The following is a 23750-nucleotide window of genomic DNA, read 5'->3' as shown; positions in this document are numbered from 1 at the left end:
ACAAGGGCTCGATAAAAAGTAACTTCTCAAGCTCCTTTTCTGCAGAAGCTGATAGAGAATATCCTTTGCCGAAATGATGTCATAAACCAACAAAGAGGAAGACAAAAGAAGGATGGTGATAGAAAGTCAATGTATGACAGTCATGCGACGGGGCTGGAGAACACTCAGTTCATGTTGCTAGGGAAGGCCAGAGGACTACTGAATAGAGGGGAGCATCAGAGGAACACATATTGATTGGCATCTGTCAGATCTACTGGAGCGTAGAAACATTTAGCCACGAATATATAAAAGCTAAGCTAATGAAAGAAACCAAGACAATTAACTCCAGGAAAAACAAAAGACTATATGAGAAAACACACATAAGCATAGAGCATCTACTATACCATCTGACTCAGCATTCGACAATAGTTACATTACATCATAACGCTGGAAACGCTGATTCTTAATTTAACCAAATAATGATCTAGGCCTATATTTCTTTATGCTAAATTCTGAGATCTGAAAAGCAACAGATTTTTATAAGTTTTCAGCAGCATCATTTCATGGCAAAACCTGACCTGAACTGACAGGACAGTTTATTTGTAGTCTTTATTTATTCCACTTTGTATCAATATTCTTATGTTTTGTTGCAGCAATATAATGTGTTTCATTACAGAGTGTTGCCTCAGATCCAACTGGGGAGAATTAAGTAATGCACGGTATGTGATATTAACTTTCGAAAGTCCTTCTTCTGAATTCTGAAACATATCTGGCCCCAAGGGTTGGGGTAAAGGAACTGAGGACCTATCTAAATATATTGAGAGGATGGGGGTGGGGTAGGTGCATCAGGAAGGAAGGAGCTGCTATTCAGGAAAAATAAATTCTCAAGCAGAGAGCGACGAGAATAGCAATGTAATCATCTTAGATAGGAATATGTAGGTAAATAATAGAAGAAACAATAGATAGAGTTGAAAGCAGTTGCCTTTGGGGAGCAGTCTGATGATAGAAAGAGGTGTGGCAGAAGGCTACTATTTTTCATTATAAGCCTTTTTATTATTAATTGATGTTTTCAACTATGTCTTATTTTGATGGAATATATAAATAATTAGAAAAAAATCAATCACCCTTCCCTGAGGAATACACAGCCTAGAAAGCCAATAAAATCAGTATTCATTTCTATTTGCCTAAAGATATATAGCCCAGTATAAAATGTCATATTCATTTCAAATATCCGGGGAGAAAAGATACCTAGATATTATCTAAATACTCAGTTTAAGAGGGGTTCAGGTGATGCACGTTAATTAACTACATTACAAATCTCATCATACAGAAGCACCTAACCATCTGAAAATGTCCAGGAAAAAAACATACAAATTCTTCCTGGGGGCATTGAGGAGGAAATCCAAGCCACTTTGTACCTTCACTTTCATCTCCCACAGTTCAATTTTATCGCATACACACAAGGCTTCCAAGAGCATCCTGAGCTGTTTTACAGCAAGATTGCTAATGAAGGTCTTGATGTTAGGTATACTTTGCCTGAGCTTATTTATTTATTTATACATGAGTTTTCTTTTAGTGCCTATTTCTGAAGTTTGAAGCATGTAGGAAATTATAAACTTCAAACTTCACTTATATGCATGTTGGTATGTATGAGTTGCATGGTTGTTCACTATTTCGTTTTCATTGAATATCAAGGTACGGAGCTACAACATTGGTAATTTAAGTAAATACAACTGGGGAAGGAGCTGAAATTCTCATGAGATGCAACTTAAAATTGGCAAGTTATCCGCCATGCTTTAATTGAAAACACCCGCTGTTGGAATGTGCCAACTTTCTCTGGTGAAGAGTGGAAAGCTAGTGTGTGTGCCCAAGTTATGAGTGTAGGCTTCAGTGTCAGATGGATGTAGGCTGAAATTCTTGGCCTGACAACTGTTACATGTTTGTTCTCGCCATGTTATTTTCCTCATTGAGTCTCAGTTTTCTCTTTATAAAATGGGATGATAACAACGTCCCCCGCTAACCCAGATCTCAATCGTATACTATTGACATTTTGGGCTAGATAATTCTTTGATGTAAGGGACTGCCTTGTGCATCGAAGGATGCTTCACAGCATCTTTGCCCCTATTCGCTAGATGCTAGGATCCCAGCCCCTGCTGCCATTGTGACAACCAAAATGTCTCCAGACATTGTCAAATGTCCCTGGGGAAGGCTGCAAAATTAGCTTCAAGGATAACCCCTCAAATAAATTGAAAACCTTCATCATTCAGACTTTATAAGGATTTTATAAAATAATTTATTCAAATTGCTTAGCACATGCAGTCACTTGGAAAGCACAAAAAGCATATTAGATTTAATATTATCTTGACTATGTGTAGTGATCATAGACAGAGAGAGAAATACAGTAGGGAAAAAATATACCAGAAAGAACAAGCAGACCCCAGACAGTTCCTCAATTACAGAAGGCCAACACTTGAAAGGACATTAGAGATTATGTGTAATAATGTCATTATACAGATGAGGAAACCAAGGCCAAACGGTCAAGTGTTAGCCCAAGTTAATTAAGGAATGAAGGGATTGAACTAGGACAAAAAACACAGAACTCAGACCTGGCTCTCTACACCATGTTGAATACTGCGCAGCATACCTGTGTTCTTACGATTGGAGACGAGTTAATTTGTTATGGAAGAATGAGATGAGAAAAACAAATAATTGAGTATAACAGAAATGCTCTCTCCTTCTTTCTGTACAGAACCAGATGTAGGGGACAGAGAGTGGCAAAATTTTACAGAGAAGTTAGACTGTTTTTTAAACCAAGAATGGGCCAACTTACCATTTGATTTTAGCCATTTTTTGGAACGAAGATAACTCTCTAGCATCCGTTCATTGAACGGCATGTATCCCATTGGTTCGGAAATGATCATATCTACAGCCTCAAGAAGTGAGACGTCTTCAATTTTTCCTGGCAAAACAATGATCTTGTCTGAAAGGTGATTGTTTTTCACTAGCATCTGAAAAAGATAAAATGGGGTGCCAGAACTGTTGTTATTCAGGATCTTATGAAAAATGAGTTTTATCGATTAAGGGCTGAGAATGTGACAGGAAGGAGAAAGAAGTAACATTTGTTTCTAGAAACAGTTCTAAAGAAAAAGAACTTATTTGTCTTACTACACAGAAATTGCATGTTTAATATAGATAATTTTGGAAAAGATACAGATATAAAACACCTACAACCCTATTGCATAGAAATAATAACTATTAATATTTTGCTGCATTCTCTTCTAGACTCTTTACACAAACATACACATATATGTGTATCTATGCCAGTATGTGTGGTTTGTGTGTGTGTGTATACATATAAATATATATTTGGGGGGATTTTTAAAATTCATGGCTTCAGTTTATTTCCCATTGTTCTACTTGCAATAGAGATGCCAAACAACTCTGTACAATAATCTTCCACAGATTAATGATCTTTTTTATTTTGCTTGGTTTTGAGATAGGGTCTCAGTTTGTAGCCTAGACTGGAGTGCAGTGGTGTGATCATGGCTCACTGCAGCCTCAACCTCCTGAGCTCGAGTGATCCTGCCACCTCAGCCTCCCAAAGTGCTGGGATTACAGGTGTGAGCCACTGCACGCAGGCCAATGATCTTGATCCTTATTAAATTTTTCCTTGGTCTTTTGATGTCAAAAATAAATACCATGATTACTGACCTTTCTTTAGGAATACATTTTTACAGTCATGTATTAATTTTTGATGTCCTTGATATTTTATTTAATAAATTTAAACTCTTTTAAAAGAGGCACCCTGAAGAGAAATACATTTATTATGTTTCTCATGTACTTCTTCTGAATGCCAAATATGACAGGGTGATTGAATTATTATATTTATGTCTTTCTACTGCCTGAAAACATATTTTCTAGTAAACATATTTGCCAGCATAAATATATAAACAACTCAGAGAGTTGTTCCTCTCTGAGACTTGTAGATCTTTGCTCATTGTATTTACAGCCTGTCAGAGTCCTTCCATTTTGCATTTTTGTAGCTTAATCCCTTTGCCCATCCTAAGTGCAATGTACTATGCACTTGTTATAATTCAGTGGCACCTTCTTAATTTCTGATCACTTCTTCAAATGGCTAGGATACCTTTCACATTAATCCTATCTTCTAGGGTGCTGCTCACCAACAAATCCCCTGTGAGCATACAAAATGTCTTTCTTACTTTGTTTTTTAAAATCAAGTAATCTCTGATCTACGGAGCAATAACGAAGAAAACTATTTGAACATGTCATCCATTGTCAGTATTCATCCATGGCCAACGACTCTTGGAATGCTATGCTATCATCATTCCACACATAGAAGTCAAGGCCCTGGGAGTTCTGCAGAGACAAAGACTAAAGGTTCGAGCTTTTGGTGTCCTGCTTTTCTCTCTACACTCTTCCCAGGAGAATCAATTCTCCTGCACAGCTCTGACTGTGGCTCCATTGTGAATGACTATCCAGATTGCATCTTTTGTTTTGTCCTCTCAGCTGAGTTTCAACAATAACTTGGACATTTTCACCAGTGAGTTTTGCACCTCCTAAATAACAAGTAAACAGCAAAACTCAGCCGCTTCTTGAACATGAATCATTCCCTGAGTTTGCCCTTAAAACCTTTGTAAAATACTGCATATCCATGATTCTGTTTTGGTCATTAATACCACAATCCCCAATGTCCTGGAGGTGTACTTAGTTCCCACAGGTAATTAGTTATTATATTTTCTTATTTCTACCTTTCAGATATATTTTGTTTCTACCTTCTTCTGCCAGCATCAACTTGTCCAGTTCCTACTAGCTTCAAATACGGACTTAAAAAATGACATTTATATAATGAAAATAATGATGGCCGTGACTACTTCATAGGTTTGAGGATCAAACCAAATAAAATATATTAAGAGCTATGTAAGCATTAAAATTATTATTATATTATTCTTATTAAATAATACTTTTGGCCAGGTGTGGTGGCTTACACCTGTAATCCCAGCACTTTGGGAAGCTGAGGTGGGCAGATCACTTGAGGTCAGGAGTTTGAGACTAGCCTGGCTAACATGGTGAAACTCGATTCTACTAAATATACAGAAAAAGTTAGTCGGACGTGGTGGAGCACGCCTGTAATCAGCTACTCAGGAGGCTGAGGTTGGAGGATCCCTTGAACTCAGGGGAGGGAGGTTGTAGTGAACTGAGATCTTGCCACTGCACTCCAGCCTAGGTGACAGAGTGAGACTCTGTCAAAAAAAAAAAAAACAACTTTTTACTTAAAAAGAGAAATGTAAATTAACAAATAAACAAAAACATGAAAATTACTAGTATTCCAGATATAGGCAAGGTATGTTTTCAATCAGACATTGGAGTATATCTCAAAACTCAATGTAATAATACTTTATAATTTTTTCCCAGCAATATGTTTTAGATCAGTTTCCTGAACATTTTTACATTATGGCACACATTTTTAAAACCGAATAATTTTACAGTACACTTGGGTGAAAGAAGAGCCTGCTTGCATTTTGAGACATTTGAGTGGCGGACTCTGGCCACACTAGACCCTGACTACCTGCCATGAGGGCAAAGGACATCAAAATTTCCATACCTAGCAAAGTTGTTGGGAAGCTCTGTTCTACACATCTTTCCATGAGTGGTTCTATAACATACATTTATTGGCTATATAGTATTTAATAGATGTATATTGATTTGTTTGGTATCTCCTATTATTGGATACTCAGGTTATTTCAAATTTCTATTAAAATAGTGCATTGACAAATACTAGTGCAATTAAATCTGAAAATACACTTTCTGCTATTTCCTTCAAAGTTAAAGGGTATGAAGCTGGTAAGGGTTTTTGATATACACTGCCCCACTGCTTACCAGAAAGGTGGTCCCTTTTCTAAATTTCAAGCCCTCTCTAAATTCTGCTTATGGGGTCTGAGGCTGTCCAGATAACCTCAGGATAAGAAATTGCCTCTTGCCACAGACTTGTCAACTTGGAACAGGATGCTGGAAGGGGAGTTGCTCTCTAAGTGTTGCTGGAGGGCACAACATAATAAGATATTCAGGTGAATATCTCTGATGTAGGCCTTATATGCAGAATTTAGAGAGGACATCCCTAGACTCTTGAATCTTTAGGGAGAGCAGAGATGTAATAAGGTTTCAGAGAGAGGATTTCATGAGCTGTCAGAAGTGCAATTTTGGGTCCACAGGAAATAATTTTAGGTCTCATTATTCTCACTGGCAAAGAAGGACATATCACATGCCTGGAAGGGAGCAAACAGGCCTGCCTTCAGGTCACTGCATCTTGTGACTTAATCTATTTTTGATCAGTTTCACACAAGATCAGGAATCTGAAGATAAAAATGTTAGTTCTACCTTTATCACCAAAGAGCTATGTGACCTTGGGGAAGTCACTTAAAGCCTCTAAATTTTAGTTTCCCTTCTTGTAAAATTAGGGTTTAAAACTGGAGTTGTTTTGAGGCATGTTCTAGTTTGAATATTTTATGATTAGAAGAAAGCAAAATTTCTTGAAATATGTTCCAGGAGTCCATGAATACAAGGGCTTCATGATCAAATAACTTAGAACTTCTTTGTAATATATATCCCTCTTACAAATTCAGAGTACATTAGCATATTAATAGCTTTGAGAAATTCTACAGAAAAGAAAACTCTTGGCTTGGTTAAATTAAAAACACCCAAACTTATTTGAATACTTTGCAGGTATTTTTTCCCCACCAGATATATATGCATCTCCTTAGATCAATCTTTAGGAAACAATGAAAATAATTATTTGATTATCCTAGGTTTGATTAAATTCCTTGACAAAGATATTTGAAAATAAGACATAAACTCAACCAGCAATAGATCTAATACAGAAGGGCAGCTAAGTCTAGATGCATGACTGTTCTTTGAGTCAGTCTTGCTGTCTCCCCTCATCTTCCGTTTACAACATTCTCAGTATAGATTATCTTTGGGTAGCCTGTCATTTCATATGCCATTCTTCTAAAACTGTAACTCAAGAGAGATATCCTTTCCAGGAATAAATGAACTTCACTATGCCCCTCCAAGTGCTAGAAAAGTCCCCTAACACAGGGCAAAGTTCTACCATCCACCACATTAATTGCTGCACACGTTTACCCTGTGTGACCTGGTTTTTTTTCTAAGAGCTCAGGATGGAGGGATATTCCAAATAAAGGCTCTTCTCAGACATCATCGAGGCCCAAGCAAACCCACATCATATTCTTGTTTTAATCCTGTTTCCTTGTGATTAAATTGGGTTTCTAAAGTCTATGTCAATAGTACTGTCACTTGTATCAGCTGCTTAAAACACACACATGCACATACACGTATGCATACACATACACGTACACATACACACACACACTTCAGGTGGCAGCAGCAGAATTCATCCTTTTAGGTACAAGGGTAAGTTCCAAGAGAGATCAGGGCAGTAATTCCACCTGGTATGCTGCTGTTCTTGTCTCATTTAGAAGGGTTTTCAATAACTTACATGTACTATAGATGGTTGTTTATTTATTCCTGTTCAGTTTAGAAGCTGAATTAGTCTTAGAGGCTGTACTGCACAATATAGCACCTAATTATAGTCTGTCTCAAAGCATGAAAAAAAGCAAGCATTTTGGAGGTGAAGGCCTCGGTTGCTAGTTTAGATCCTCCATTTACTAGCTGCGGCCTGTGGCCAAGATGCATAATTTCCTGGGAGTCCATTTCTTTACCTATAAAATGGGAATCATAATAGTACCGATTCTTCAGTGTTATTTCAAGGATCAAATCAAATGAGAAAGTGCAAAGGAATACGTAAGTCAAAGAATATAGATGAAATAAAACAAAAATTTCAAGAAAAGATGATAAAGCAATAGAACTCAGATTAAAAGGAAGATTTGACTCAAGGAAACAAATCAAGAAGCAAAGTGACATAATAAAAGAATAATAGCCATCAACCAGGTAGAGAATATATTACATTCAAATATATGTAACTATTTTAGAAAATCACTTGGCATTATTGTCAAGTTAAAGATGTACTTATAATTTGGAAATATCACCCCTCAGAAGCATACATTCTAGAAAAAATTTGAACATGTGTACTAGATAATATATAATAAAATATATATAATATTGATAATAATAAAGTGTTGAAACAAACTAGAAGTCATTAATAGGGAAATGAATGCATAAATGATACTGTATCCATCCTATGAATATTATTTTTAACTTATTTTTTGAAAATTAGAGATGGGGTCTTGTTATGTTGCTCAGGCTAGTCTTGAACTCCTGGCCTCAAATAATCCTCTCACCTCAGCCTCCCAAAGTGTTGGGATTACAGGCGTGAACCACACACCCTGTCTATGAATAGTATTTAACAGTGATAAAGAAATAACTAAAGGCACATGTATTAATATAAATAAATTTCACAAGCAGAATTTTAAGGAGAAGAAAGACAGGTTGCTGAAGAATATATAGTGTGATTTATTTTATAAAAATGGTCAAACGTATTCAAAAGTAAACTATTAATTAGGGTATAATTTTTTAAAACTCTTATGCTAAAGATAAAACTTAAGATGTTAGTAACTTTGGGGAATAAACAGAGGAGCACGGAATCTAGGAGAGGTATTCATATATAGGAATTTTAATATATAGTAATATTATTCTAGTTCTTAGGCTGGGTTGTAGAGATATGGGAGTTCATTTAGTTATTACTCTTTGTTTCTTATATTTAGACTCACTTCCTCTGTGTATGTATGAATACTTGAAAATTTTAAACTATGCTGTTAATAGAAAAGTTTGAGATAATCATAAGGAGTGCAGATTTTAAAAAAGCAAACTGATTTCTGTAACAAGAAATTAAGAGACAAAATGTAGATTAAAATGAGGTAGCATAAAGTTAATGTCTCAGAGTGACAGAAAAATAGAATAGAAAAATAACTTGATATATTAAAAGAAAGTTTTATTAAAATAAAAAAGCGATTTGCTGATAGACAAAATACATAAGGGCCATAAGAACATTTCATACAGTAATGTTCCTATGCATTATGAAAATATATTCTGCTAAAGATTTTGGGTTTAAGGAATAAAGAATTAATTCCTTGAGCACCCAGGCAGAAAAATAAATCACCTAAAAACTGAAAGAAAATCAGGCTGTCATTAGCCTCTTCTGTGAAGGCAATAAAACAACGTTTACAATATTTAGAAAAAACAAAAGTGTGGCCAAAAGATTAAATCCAGAGAAGGTGTTATTCACCTATAAAGATAATAAATGGACATTGTCAACATGAAAGAACTCAGGACATGTAGCACACATGAGACCTCCTTTAAAAAATGCTGAACCAAAGTGGCAAAAAAATCTACATAAATAAGAGATGAATCTAAAGAAATTAGTAATAAAGAAGCTATAATTTAAAAACTAATGGTTATAAATTAACCTATCAAATTATAGAACAAATACTAAACAATTACATGGAGTTTTGTTATATTTGGTCATATTTCAATGGGAATTACCTTACACTTTGACAATATAAAAATGATATATAGCTAACAAAAGGGAGAAGAGGAAGGGAAATATATGAGAGTGTTCATGACTTCATCTCTTTCATAGAAAATAACATTTTTATCATAAAGTAGAAAAAATAATTCAAATTCCCTAATGTTTTCCATAACTTTAGAGGAATCCTTTAGAAAGTGATTTCTTTTATGGTGAAGAAGCATTTATTTAAAGTTTAGCAATTTCTCTTCTTTTATCTCAGTTTTTTTCCTTCTGTTTAATTTCCTACAAGTACTTCTCTCTATCTGTTCTTCTCTATATTTGCATTAGAAATGTCTGCAGTGCTGTTCACCAATATTAATAATGATTATTATGGTTGGTTTACATTTTTTCTTCTTTATTAAATTTCTGAATTGCTTACTTTCTTTATAATAAGATTATTTTATGAAAATAGCAAATTTATTTTTCTTTAAAAAATATTAGTAAAAGCAGAGGTCTAAGCAAATGTATCTACCTCCTCTCTTTTCTTATATTGCCCAGCAATGTAGGAAATGTTATAAATCAGAAGAAAACCTTAATATGCATGTATATTTAAAAAGCTAGCATAAGAGGAGAAATTTTGAGGGAACTCTGAAAGACAGAAAGCAGACTGAATTGGATTGATGGAAAAAACCAGTACATATTATTCTGAACTCCTAAATATCAGAGCTAAGAAAGATTCCCTGTAAAGGAGTTTGGGAGTAAAATGGAAATTTTGAATCATCAAATTCCAGGAGCAGAAGAAACCCCCAGGACTATCATTGGGGCTGGCATGTTCCAGTTCCCTCACCTTGGGTCTTTGGAGTATGTGAGGCTGATATCACTGGGTTTTGTCCCCTGGCTAAAGCTCTTGGCACTGTTTTTTTGATGAAATGCCTTAGAAGAGATCTTAGGATACTGAAGCCAGAAACGTTAACAGAGTAGAGCTTGGGGTAACTTTAGAGTCTAGTTTCAGACTCTGAGAGAAGAAAACTATCAAACAGCACCACCTAAAGTTTCAGTCCTGTGAACAAAACTCTTATTTGGTGAATTGTCAAAGCTTAAGGCTAAGACACTAATAGAGAAGGTAAATTTGAGAAAATCTGAGAATGTAGCAACCAAAACCGTAAAAGAAACAGTCAAGTTGACATGTACATAATAGATAAATAAATAATATTAAACAATTCCCAGAAATCAAGAAAGATACTCGTCTTTAGATGGAAAGGGCCCACTAAATATGAAGCAGAGAGGATAAACTTCCTTAGTCCACATCTAAATACATCACGGCAAAACTGGACAACCCTAGAGATAAAGAGAAAAGTCCTTAAATCTTACATGGTTAAAAAAAAGTTACACTAAGCTTTGGGTGAACTAAAATCACACTAATCCCAGAAATCTCATCAGCATCTCAGGATATTAGCAGATAATGAAGCAACTTCTGAAGGAAAACGATTTTGAGGCTTGAATTCTATACCCAGTCAAAAACTTGTAAATCATAAAGGAATATAAAACATTTTCACACATGAAAAACCTCAAAGATTTTAAAATCATATAAGACAAATGACAACATACAAGGAAAAATATAAGGAAAAGAGAAATATAAAAGAAACAGTGGCAACCAGACTATGAAGGGAAAGAAGGGACGCAATCTGACAGGGAAAAGTTTTATCTGTTTTTGATATATAGAACTTTTTTTTTCTTTTTTTTGAGAGAGTCCCACTCTGTCACCCAGGCTGGAGTGCAGTGGCGCAATATCGGCTTACTGCAGCCTCTGCCTCCTGGTTTCAAGCGATTCTCCTGCCTCAGCCTCCGAGTACTTGGGTAACAGGCGTGCAACACCACACCCAGCTAATTTTTATATTTTTAGTAGAGATGGGGTTTCATCTTTTTGGCCAGGCTAGTCTCGAACTCCTGACCTCAGATGACCCACCTGCCTCAGCCTCCCAAAATGCTGGGATTACAGGCATGAGCCACCGCACCCAGCTCTAGAACATTCCTCTTGGAGTGGCAAGAGTTCAGTGACAAAGGATCCCATTTCCTTTTCTATGGGTCCAAGGAATCAACTTCATTCCATAGTGAAGAGTATTTATATAATCATTATATTTAATATGACTTTTTAGGGGCTTAGATTTTCAGAAGCAATCTATAGACAAAGCATCAAAGACAGTGATGTATTCCATATCTTCACAACCTAGAAATAATATAACCAAACAAAATTGGGAGTCACACCAGAAGAGGGAAGTTTCTCTTTTGGGAGTCAACAATATATCCAAAGTTGGTAATTCAGAAAACAGAAATACATACATTATGACATAAAGTCATACTAATCAATGGAAGAACTAAAAAGACATAAGCTCAGAATGGTTAACACTGGAGAATGTGGACAGGCAGGAGTGGGCTAGGTGGGGGACGATTTATTTTTAAATTTTAGACCTTCCTATGTTGTTTGATTCTCTTCCCCATGTACAGGTGTTTACTTTCATTTAAAAGAAAAAAGTGAGAAGCTCCCCAAACAACGGAACACCTAACCAATCCTTTTATTCTCTCCTTTCAAATCCCACTCCTTAACAGGCAATTCTGAACATCTGCTTGAACATTTATAAAAAGCAACATTAACTTTACTGTCAAAAAAACTCAACAGCTTTATTTTAGTTAAACAGAATGCTTAAGCTGAAGCTCTTTCCTAACTACCTGTTCCGATGTTGTCATTTTATAAATCAGGAAACTGAGTCCTAGAGAGGTCAGTGTTCAAAACAAGGAAATACTATAGGCAGTGGCAGACTTGAAGGAAAGTGACTATCATCAGTGTTTACATCAGTTGAGCTCATGACAATTAACTGGCAACAGTAACATTATGGCTTGGCTCCTTTCTGAGAAAGGTCGAAGGAATAAATAGATGTGGTCGTGGTCGCTGTCTCTCTCTTTCCTTTCTCTCCCTCAGTGTACACCTGCCTCCTGCCTGGAATTCAGGGGAATTGCTCAGCACTGCGCAAGATGCCTCTTGGCCCACTGGTTCTTAATTATCAGTGTGCAGAAGGCAGGGCCCTCCGAAATCTGCTGCCAAGAAAGAGTAAATGAATCCCTGGAGGAAGCAGCCTGAGATCTGAGTGTAAAAAAACAAAACAAAACAAAACAAAACAAAAAAACCTTTGCAAATGAGACTTAGTAGGCAGGGCAATGAGGACAACACACAGACAGAGGATGACAGATGAGAGAGTGGAAGGGAGGGGAAGAGAGGCAAAGACAGAAACATCCTTCCCTGTTTGTCTTTGAGCCGATTTAAGGACAGAATTTGAGGAGTCCAGAAGGCTTCCCTGTACTGAGCAAGTTGATGCCTCTTTATCACTGCAGAAACTCTAAAGGTGACAGAAGGAAGTCATGTGAAGATTTTAAGAGGGAAATGCTGCCAAACCCATAGTTTGGCTGTCAGCAAAAAACCACACTGGCAATTTTAATGCAATAGTGTTTTTCCTCTGATGATGCTACAAACTACTCAACAATTGGGGAAGAATAAGGAGGCAGACAAGCTGTCCAGGCTTGGAAAGGATGTTTTGAACAAGTTATAATGTAAGACCTAAAAAATACATAATGTGCATAGAAGCAATTCACAGGGTTGGGTGGAGTGCACATTTGTAGGTTATATTGGACAGCATATTTGCCCTCTATTGGAAGGTAAGTTTTCCCCTGTATACTGTAAGTATCTGACAGCAGGAACCATGCCTACTTTGTCCATCTAGCAGAGTCTCTGGCACATTGAAGGCATCCAACATACATTTGCTAATTACTTCACGAAAGATGACATGACAGCCACTGGAATCCAATTTTCCATCTTAGTTTGGAAAGTTATTACCAACACACTAGGACAGTTCAAAGAGAAAAGATCATTCTTTGACCTTCCCTCTCTCTCTGCTGGACATCTAGTAGTGGATAAATTGGAGGGTAGGTAGGAAAAAGGAATCTCTGAGATATTCTTTACATCCCCCTAAACACTGGTATATCAGGCAATGGGGAGAAGATAATCTAGGTTCACTAGAAAAACTTTTAAATTATGAAAAACTTTGAACTAGACAAAAAGTTACTGAGTGTCCTTTCTAGCACACCTTTCCAGGTTATTTTTTATCTTTTGGTTCCTTTACTCTGTATGTAAAACAGATAATAGAAAGTCATTCTCATCCTTAGAAATGGAAAGAAATTGTGCCTGGTGGAATGCAATTGATTATTGCCCAATGAATAGACCAGTCTTGTATCTATTTGAAAATTCTTCCCAGCATTCCTCATTGCCTATATATCTGCATTTCATTGAATTCCCTTTTGAACATGTTTGACATCCTATTGGTTCACTCAGTTAATTAAAATATTTGACACACGTTAATTTTATGTTTGTATAAGTCATCATTTTACCTTTAAAAAATTAACTTTTAGCATTTTAATATACAATTTTTCATTTTAGTTCAGGGATTTATTCTGTTACCTCTTTATAACTCTTTTTTTCTTCCTTTTCCCTTTTGTGTGTGTGTGTGTGTGTGTGTGTGTGTATAGCACAGTGCAGTGGTAGAGCACTTGCTTCTAAGACGAAAGAACCTGAGTTCAAGTCTCTACTTTCACACTTCCTAGTAATCTTGGTCAAGTTAATTAACCACAGAGCCTCAGTTCCCATATATGTAAAATAGGAATAGTGCTAGTACCTACTTTATGGCTTGACCTGAGGCTTTAATGAAATAATGCAAGCAAAATGATTACGCATTGCTTGTCAAATAGTAAGCACACAATAGATATGAGCTATTACTCCTTCTTTTTTCCTATGGTAGGCGAGCCAGGTTATTAGTGATCAGTTCCCAGCAGAAACGGGAGTGTGGACGTAGACTGTTGGTCAAGCCACTGGCAGCAATTCTCCTTGACCGTAGGTTCTCCTTTCTGCACTTTACCCAGAGTCCAAAATAATTTATACCTTGTGTGGCAGCTGCTACTAGTTGCCCATCCAACACCTATTCTTGCCTTTTATCTTATTAATAAAATGCCTATATTACTGGGGGCAAAAATGCACTAACTAAAATATTACATTCCTAGCCTCCTCTGCAGCTAAGTATATCTATTTAGTCAGTTCTGGCCTTCAAGATAGCATACATTGTTGGGAGGGGCTTCCAGGAAGGTTACTTAAAAGGAGGAAAAAAAGCTAAGGGAAGACATTTTTGGGTCCTCCCTTTCTTTATCCTATTTTCCAGAACATGAATTCGTTGACTGAAGTTCCAAGAGCCATCTTGAACCTTGAGGTGACTGACCTTCAGATAAGCCATATACCGTACACCAGGAAAACATAACAGGAAGCTGGGGCTCTATGAATTTTGTGGGGCTGCCACATTGCCTTAGGCTCCCTCCTACAGATTTCTTTTGCAAGAGATAAAAAAAAAAGTCCTTGTGCATTTAAGCCAGTGTTAATTTGGGTTTTCTGTTAGATACAGCTGAACCAATGGACAGATGCTGGGTGTCTTATTTAACCAAAGGAGCCTCTTACCCATGGTAGTCATAACAGAACCATATGGTCTGAGAACTCAGAACTCAGACCGACTTTTTTTTTTTTTTTTGGAGACACTGACTCACTCTATCACCCAGGCTGGAGTGCAGTGGCACAGTCACAGCTCACTGCAGCCTTGACCTCCTGGGGCTCAAGCCATCTTCCTGCCTCAGCCTCCCAAGTGGCTGGGATTACAGGCACACACCACTACACCAGGCTAATTTTTGTATTTTTTGTAGAGATGGGGTCTTGCCATGTTTCCTGGACTGGTCTCAAACTCTTGTACTCAAGCAATCTTCCTGCCTTGGCCTCCCAAAGTTTTTGGGATTACAGGTGTGAGCCCCCATGCATGCCCCAATTTCTACCCTTTTGCCATCTGTAGCTGTGTTACCTTAGGGCTTCAAGAGAATGTGCAGTGCTAGAGAACTTTGTCTTAAAGAGCGGAGAGTCTCTTCTACCTACAGCCCCCTTTGACACAAATGTGTAAATTTCCCCACTGGAGATTTTTTTCCACCCAAGAGCAATTTTCAAGGGGTAGAGGACTGTGAGTAACCAGTATAGCTATGGAGTTTAGAGAAATGCTAAATAAATATTAATACATAAAAAAATTTCTGATTTGCCTCCTCTGGGCAGATAAATCAGTATGTAATTATATAATTATATAACCAGAGTTATAGTTAGGTTATGTGATTTTACAGTTATATGATATTTTAGTGGCTTTGCTTTTGATAAAATCAATCATATTAGAGTTTAGTTACATAATTATAGTTGGTAGATTTGCTTTTGGTTAAAAATCAATGATAATATTAGACTTTTACCTTTCACAAAATGTATTCCCTTAATTATCTCATGTCTACCCCACGACACTATGGGAGATGCATTATTATTATCTTCATTTTTTAGATAGGAAAACTGAAATTCAAATCAATTCTATTAAGGTTACTCAGTTTCTTTATAGCAGTGAGTCACTTTACAAAGCCCTTGACTCATCTGGGTTTTTTTATAGCTAATGTGAATATAAAATTTTTACCAAAGGACTAGTTGAAGTTGGATTTCTGATAATATAAATGGCTGCTAAATTATATGTTTGACCCTGCTAGTTTCAAACTTTTATACAAATAATAAAGTACTGGTGATAGGACCAAACAAAATGAGGAGCTTTGTTGGAAAAAAAAAAACTGTATGTCTATGAAACAATTCTGACAAAGCAATATTTTGACAATTTAAATATGAAGAAATTGGGATTATCTGGATTTTATTTTCCATCAAATGTTATGTAAGTATAAAAACTGTCTTTGGTTTTTATCAAACCTCACATGTTTCATCTTCTTAAATGATTTCTCCTCAAATGTACAATTCAGCTAATTAGCCCAACCCTGGCTTTAATGGCCACCAGTGACACGAATATCTGGAAGTCCAATCTGCAACCAGTTCTATGAAGCTTTGAGGAGGCCACAGCTAAATAAATGGAATTGCTTCTCCACAGTAAGGGCTGATAAAATGCATATACCACAAAAACATAACTAAGGCATTCTGAATTTTCTTTTCTGTAGGCCCTTCTTAAGAAAAAGAGTACCTAGTATAAGAAAGCTGCTCATGAAAAAATCATTTTTCTGAAAGGTCAAGCAAGTAGTGCTATGAATGGTTGGAAATATTCACGGTAAGAGAAAACCCACCTAAGGAAGGGTTAACTCACGTGGAACTCCATTGTGAAGTAAATATCGTTAGGATTAATAGAATAAACACACTAAGGCAGCAAGGCTCTAATAAGAAACTAGGTCTGAATGAAAATACACTTACTACAAGTCTCAAAAATCATGGGCTTTTAGAATCTGGATCTTGGTATGTGTTCGTCCTCCTTCTCCATGCCACCCCACTTGTGTTACAGGGATTGTTCAGCAAGACTGGAGGTTTCAGAATTTCCTCCACATCCATATCCCCTCTTGCTTCAGAGAAATATTTGGTGATGATTTGGGTAGAGTGACCCAGATCACTGCACCCTTACAAAGCATCTTTCTTCCAAGATAATCAAAACACATTGTCTTGGTTAAGTGTGCCAAAGATCATTTCATCCCTAGCCAGTTAGTCCCTTAACTGACTTGTTACCACCTCAAAGCATTTAAACAAGATCTGTACTTGAAAAGCGAGCAGCTGATGTATTTCTGACAATCCCTTCTTCTGTTTCAGTCAGTTATCAGTGACCTTAGCCTTCCGGCTAGGATGCCTTAAGTTAAAGGGAAGGTCCAGGCATGCTTTTCACTTTTTATATTTCCTTCTATCAGTTTCTGTTTCATGCCAAGACCTCACAAAAAACATACACGCATAATGATGATGAATAGTCCTCTATCTTTCATGTAGAAATGCTTCTTTCCTGAGTCATTAAGACAATTTCTCAGAATTAAGAAATAGGGTTGACCCCACCTGTCCTTTGTTTCATTTACTTGTAAAGCAAGATCAGAGTCTCATTCAAACCTAGAGTTCAGTTTGAGACAATAAAATATAGAAAACACAGGTATTGGTACTGAGCTTCAACAGAGTAATTAAGTGGTGGGCTGTCAGAAACTAGAGTAAAAGTATTTACCCTGGAGCCAGAAGACCGAGAATCTATAGGTTTGCACAATGTTATAGAGGAAGTAAAAGCAGAGGCAGGACCTCAAAGATTGCAGTCATAGTTCAACAATCGCATTGTACAAAAAGGAAAACTGACAGCTAGAGAAGTGATACATCTTACCGATTTCAAGAAACCAATGAGCAATCCGGTCAAGGCTAGAAGCCAAACCCACTGTGCCCCGTGCAGCTATTTTCTCATTCCACTACTTGGATTCCCAAGTGGAGATGACCTCCCCTATTTTTGGAACAAGAGGAGTTACTGAATCAGGAACCAGACTGTGTCTCATATATTTGGGGAATTAACAATTGCACATTGTTTCCTTGCTCTTGCTTTAGGTAGCTTGATTCAACCACCTTTTCCATCATTAGGTACTATTCAGACCAGCTGAGGAATTCTCCTCCTGATTTATTAGTCTCTACTGGGCTACGTTCCATGTAATTTTCAAGCAAAGGGGAGAAAAGATTTCCATCAGCTAGAAAGCTGTGTGAAGTGCAGAGGTTAAAACAACATCTCCCCTGAATAATGCATTTAAAAAGTCACCCAAAGCATGTTATTCAATCTGGCACCCAGATTTAAAGATTGCCAGATGGCCCACCCAGGCCTCTGAGGAAGAAATATCACATTGCTCTTCCCTTCTTTATTCTGCCTTGCACTGATAATATCACAATTGAGAAAGCACCACATAAGTGCCACATTCAATTATGCCAATAACTAAAGGTAAGATGTTCAAGCTGAATTATCTCTCTATACCTGAAGAAAAAACAGCATTTGTGTATGCAGTACCAAATTCCCTACACATTTTTAAGAAAGCAAGGAAACCTCAGGGAGAAACCAAGAAAGAGGAGCAGTTTCAAATTTCTCCTAGGGGAAGGCTTTGAGATCTAACTATATAAATGGGATGACAAAGCCTAATATACCAAATATACTGTCTCATACATGCAGACAGAATTTCAGTTCCTGCCCCAGTATCACTCTGAACTATCTCCGCCTTACATTTAATCAAAGATTGTGTATCAGGCACAAAGTGCTCTGCTATGTGTTGTAATATATGTGATGCAATACCGTTGTCCGTAGGACCAAGCATAGTCTCTACCTATGATAGGTTAGTGGAATAGACAGACATATACACACCAGAAATAACAGCTAATGCCAAGTAGGGCTTACTTGTGGCTTGTACTGTCTTAAGCACTTTATATACATTAATTCACTTAATTGCTCAACAGCCTCATAAGGTAGGATATATTATTATTCTATTTTACTAATATGGGAACTGAAACTAGGCAGTGTGTCAAAGGTCACCATTACTGGGTTGAATTGTGTTCCCCCAAAATTCATATGTTGAAGTCCTAACCCCCAGGACCGTAGAACGTGACCTTATCTGAATATACGGTTGTTGTATATGTAATTAGTTAAATTGTACTGGGGTCTGGTGGGCCCCTAATACAATACACCTCTTGTCTTTACAAAAAGCGGAAATTTGGAGATAGCTACACACAGTGAGTGCATCATGGGAAGACGAAGGCAGGGTTCAGTGTGATACAGCAGAAGCCGAGGAATGCCAAAGATTCCAGCAATCTTCCAGTAGCTGGGAGGGAGGCCTGGAACGGATTCTCCATCACAGTCCTCAGAGGGAACCAACCTGCTGACCCCTTAGTCTTGGACTTCTCACCTCCTGAACTGTGAGACAATAAAGGTCTCTTGAAGCCACTCAGTCTGTACTACTTTCTTTTGGCAGCCCTAGCAAACTGAAACGGTCACCAAGCCAAGAAACAGTGAAATCAGTATTCAAGTTCAAGCAGTGAGGCACCAGAATCTGCCTTCGCAATCATTAAACTGCTCACACTGCTGAAGGCATCGACCTATGTATTATAACAAGCACTTCCCTACATATAAAGACGGGAGACACAGGAAGGAGCCCATAAACTGAGTTCAAAGATTTTAATCTTCCCAATTGAAAACATTCACTGAATAAACATTTGTTGATAATTTACAAATGTGGGGACTCAAAGTGCAAAGACATGTCTCTATTCTCATGAAAATTTAGTTGGATCTCTGAACTACTAAAATATATGGAGTCAAGAAACCTTTACACCAGAAGTGACATGTTAGTAAAATCTGGAAGGATGACGAGCTCACTCGGTAACTATGGGGAGAAAGAAGGTTGGACAGAGAAAGCAAAGTGTGTAACGTTACAGAATCACGAGCTAGAGACAGCGAGGCAAAGATGGGAATGCCCAGATTTTGAATAAATTGTGTAAGGCTGGGTTAATGCCTATGCTCTCTCAGGTTCTCTTTTTACAAAAACGTTTATTTTAGGTTCAGGGTACACGTGCAGGCTTGTTACATAGGTAAACTGTGTGTGGTGGGAGTTTGGTGTACAGATTATTTCATCACCCAGGAAGCGAACATAGTATCCAACAGGTAGTTTTTGATCTTCTCCCTCCTCCCAGCCTTCAACCTCACACAGGCCTTGGTGTCTGCTGTTTCCTCCTTTGTGTCCATGTGATCTTAGTGTTTTGCTGCCACAAACATCGAGAAAGCAGCCAGGGACTGGAGCCTGCCAGCTCTGGCGCTGACCCAGACCACCCTCTTTTGTCATTTCGATTTAACCTTCTCCCTCTTCCACCCTCTGGCAGCCTCTTTCCAGCTAAGTGTTAGCACCTGAGGACCCTCTCCAGCTTGCCAAGTTTCTTACCTCCTGCTTTGGAAGGCTTCTTGGCTTTGTCCCTTGGCTTTTTTCAGGGGGACACCTTTCAATTCTTCTCTTGGGTTCCATGGAGCCTGGGTCAGCCAAACCTGCCCTGCATGAGGCAGTTAGGGCAGCTGAAGGGAACCAGTCCACCAGTACCCAGGCCACCAGTCAGGGTAAGGAGAGAGTGGCAGGTCAGTATGGGTTGAATTGCAGTTCCCCAAATTCATATGCTGAAGTTCTAACCCCTGGTGGCTCAGAATGTGACTGAATTTAGAGACAGGGTCTTTAAAGAGATTAAGTTAAAATAAAGTCATTAGAGTGGGCCCCAATTCAATATGACTGGTGTCCTTATAAGAAGAGGAGATCAGGACATAGGCAACTACAGAGGACAGCTTATGGGAAGACACAGAGAAAACAAGGCAATCTTCAAGCCAAGGAGAGAGGCCTCTGAAGAAACGAACCCTGCTGATGCCTTAAGCTTGGACTCCCAGCCTCCAGAACTGAGAGAAAATAAATTTCTGTTGTCTAAGCCACCACCCTGTGGTACTTGGTTATGGCAGGCCCGACAAACTAACCCACAGTGATAAAGGACAGGAAAGGAAGCTGTTCATCAGTGCAGCCTCACTACCTCTGAGGCAGCTCCAGTTCCTGGAGTGAAGATCAAGAGACAGTGCCTTTTTGATGCCGGTTTCAGGAAAAAGCCTCCAGCTAATAAGTCTAAATGTTAGCACCTGAGGACTTCAGCTAAGTAAGGCTGGGGACATTTTCCTGGAACTGGGCATCTACAAGGAATATATCTAAGTGATATGGGCTCACAGAGAGATGGATCCCGTATCACTGTACCCCACTCTTGCTAAAAAGACTGAATCAGTTTCACCTTCAGGACTGTTGTCATGATATTGTTAAGTATGATTCCCATCAACCCACCTCTCTCCTTTTCTCAGAGGCTGTCATCTATCACAGTTAGAGTTCAAGGCCTAAAATTGCAACACTGATTGAGAAGGTCAAATTCATTAACACAAGAGTAACCCAGTTGATCAATCAACAAGGGAGAGTGACAATTATTTCTTTTTCTCTGTTTTGATTGGAAAAGCAGGAGGCAGTGGGAGCTAGAAATGGGAGCAGGGTTCATAACAGTGATGGATACAGTGTGTGTGCATGCACATATGTGTTTATGCATGTCCGTGTGCGTGCATGTGTGGCTGTGTACAGAGAAATGACTATAGGAATGGTGCCTGGAGACACAGCAGTCAGATTTATAAAAATTGTGCCTACTATTGGCCTTATTTACCTTTGGCAGGGTTGTTTTGGAAGTATTTTAGTTGCACTCACACATGCAAGCCACTGGGCTTCTGAGGATTTATGAAGATTTCTTTTGTGACTTCATTATAAAGGCGCTTCTTTCCCAAGGGGTCTATTCATCAAGGCATCACGGCAGTGTGCTTCCTGCCTTTGGCCTTGCCGTGAAAGCCCTTTCAAACAAACTGTGCACAGCTGCAACACAGAGCGTGCTGCCTCGAGCACATGAATTAAATTAAACATCATTCAGTAAGCATGAGAAACAGGCTGTCAAGGCATCAGGAGGAAAAGTGAAAAATTCAGTCAATTTGTCCTGATCCTTCCTTGACATAATCTGCATATTCGGAGCTATTGGGATCTGGTTGGAGTTGAACATTGCTCCAAGAGAAGGGCTGTGTATTACTCTTCTTGAATATCCCCTAGCACCAAGCCAGAAACATAATAGCACTCAGAAAATACATACCGCAGAATTTTTCACATTACAGCTGTATAGGTACAGTCTTGCAGATGTAGTGTCATTCCTAAGTAACAAGCACCACTTCTAGGTTTAATACTAAACAGCTTTTGTCATTGACTTACTCCATTTGCTGGTAACCTCTTGCCTATTTATTACAGCTTTACTTCCAACTAACTAAGTGTATAGAACAATAGTTGCCTGCCACCTACATTAATTTACCCTAGTAAATAATGTGGCTTTTTATTCAACCTGTAAAGAATAATAACAGCAATTAGCATGTGAACAATGCTTTAAAGCTTAAAAAAAAAGACTTTTATATGCTTCATTGTATTTAGAGTAGGGTAGGTATGTGTTCAATGTTGCAGCTAACTTCACCTGTACAGGATCTGTTCTTCCACTGGTAAATTCTGGTAAATTCTTTCTCCCCTATTCTGATCATATGATGCTGGGGAGGCTGCTGATTACAGACAACTTCCCTTACCCTGGCCACAGAAATGGGCATGTGATTCAGGTCCAGGCAATCACTGTACTCCCATTCCTCCCAGAATAATGACTGGGAGGGTAGGCAGCCAGGCTAATCAAAATCCTTCCCCAGATTTTTTTCATTGTAGATGTGGAGGAGAAGATGACTTGTTTTCTGAGTCATGGATCTGAAAGGATGTTATTCAGAGATTGTCAGTCATCTCCTCCACATGTAGATGGACTGTCTGTAGTAAAAGAATGAATCCAACAGAGAGAGAAGGAGACAGAGCTAAGGTTGTAACCACAGGACCAGCTCAAACCAATTAACCATGGCTTAAGTTGTTGCAGATGATACAGAGCCAAAATTGCCTGGGCACGTGCCTTCTGATTGCTAACACCATCAGCCTGGCAGATTGGCTACATTGGTATTACCTAGAACTAGTTAGAAATGCCATAAAAGCTTGACCCACCCTTAGATTAGGGAGGCAGATTTGACTCTTGCCTCCTGTTTCCTTGCTAGTCAGCTTGCAATACAACCCCCCAACCTTTCTTTTTCTTGAAAGTAAGTGCTGCAGTAGTGGCTCCTATGTGTGTTGGGCAGCAAGCCTCTTCCTCAATAACAAGGTCGGGGGAGAGATGCGGGGCTGGGGAGAAAAACTCATTTGAGTTGCTAACCACTCCCTCTCTAGACTGCCTGGTTACATGACCCAGTACATTTTCTTTTTTCTATGCCAATATACCTTTCTGTGACTTGCAATCAAATATCTAGCCAATGGATTTTACAAAATCAGACAGATTTTTGAAGATGAAAAAACCAGAGGGTTTTCCCATCATCTAAAAATATTCTCTTCCCTTCCCCCAGGTAAAATCATACGTTCTTGCCCCATTCACATCAGCCTGAGCCACATGACTTGCTTTAGTCAGTAAAATAAGCCATAGGCATGGACATGTATGTGAGCAAAAAATGGGCTTTAGGCCTAAGAAGTTGAAGACCTTTGATATGTAGCAGACCTTGCCTATCCTGACTGATAACACCTATACTCAGTGCTACCCCAATATCGACCTAGCTTATTGGATTTCAAATTCTACAGTTCTTATTTACACCATACCAAGCTGCTACTGGCAAACCTACTCTCCAAGTCTTCCAGGGCATCTCTGAAAAATAAGAATCCTATCAAAACACAAAGCAAAATAAAACAAAAA

The 23750-nt window shown here is 38.2% G+C and overlaps 1 pseudogene; it reads right to left on the bottom strand.

The window, feature by feature from the left end:
* LOC100614879 (histone-arginine methyltransferase CARM1-like) overlaps positions 1 to 23750 on the bottom strand; it is a 267533-nt pseudogene that overhangs the window by 38322 nt on the left and 205461 nt on the right.

Source organism: Pan troglodytes, chromosome 11 (assembly GCF_028858775.2).
Source record: "Pan troglodytes isolate AG18354 chromosome 11, NHGRI_mPanTro3-v2.0_pri, whole genome shotgun sequence".
Lineage (NCBI taxonomy): Eukaryota > Metazoa > Chordata > Mammalia > Primates > Hominidae > Pan > Pan troglodytes.
This window is presented reverse-complemented; position numbering and strand designations above follow the sequence as displayed.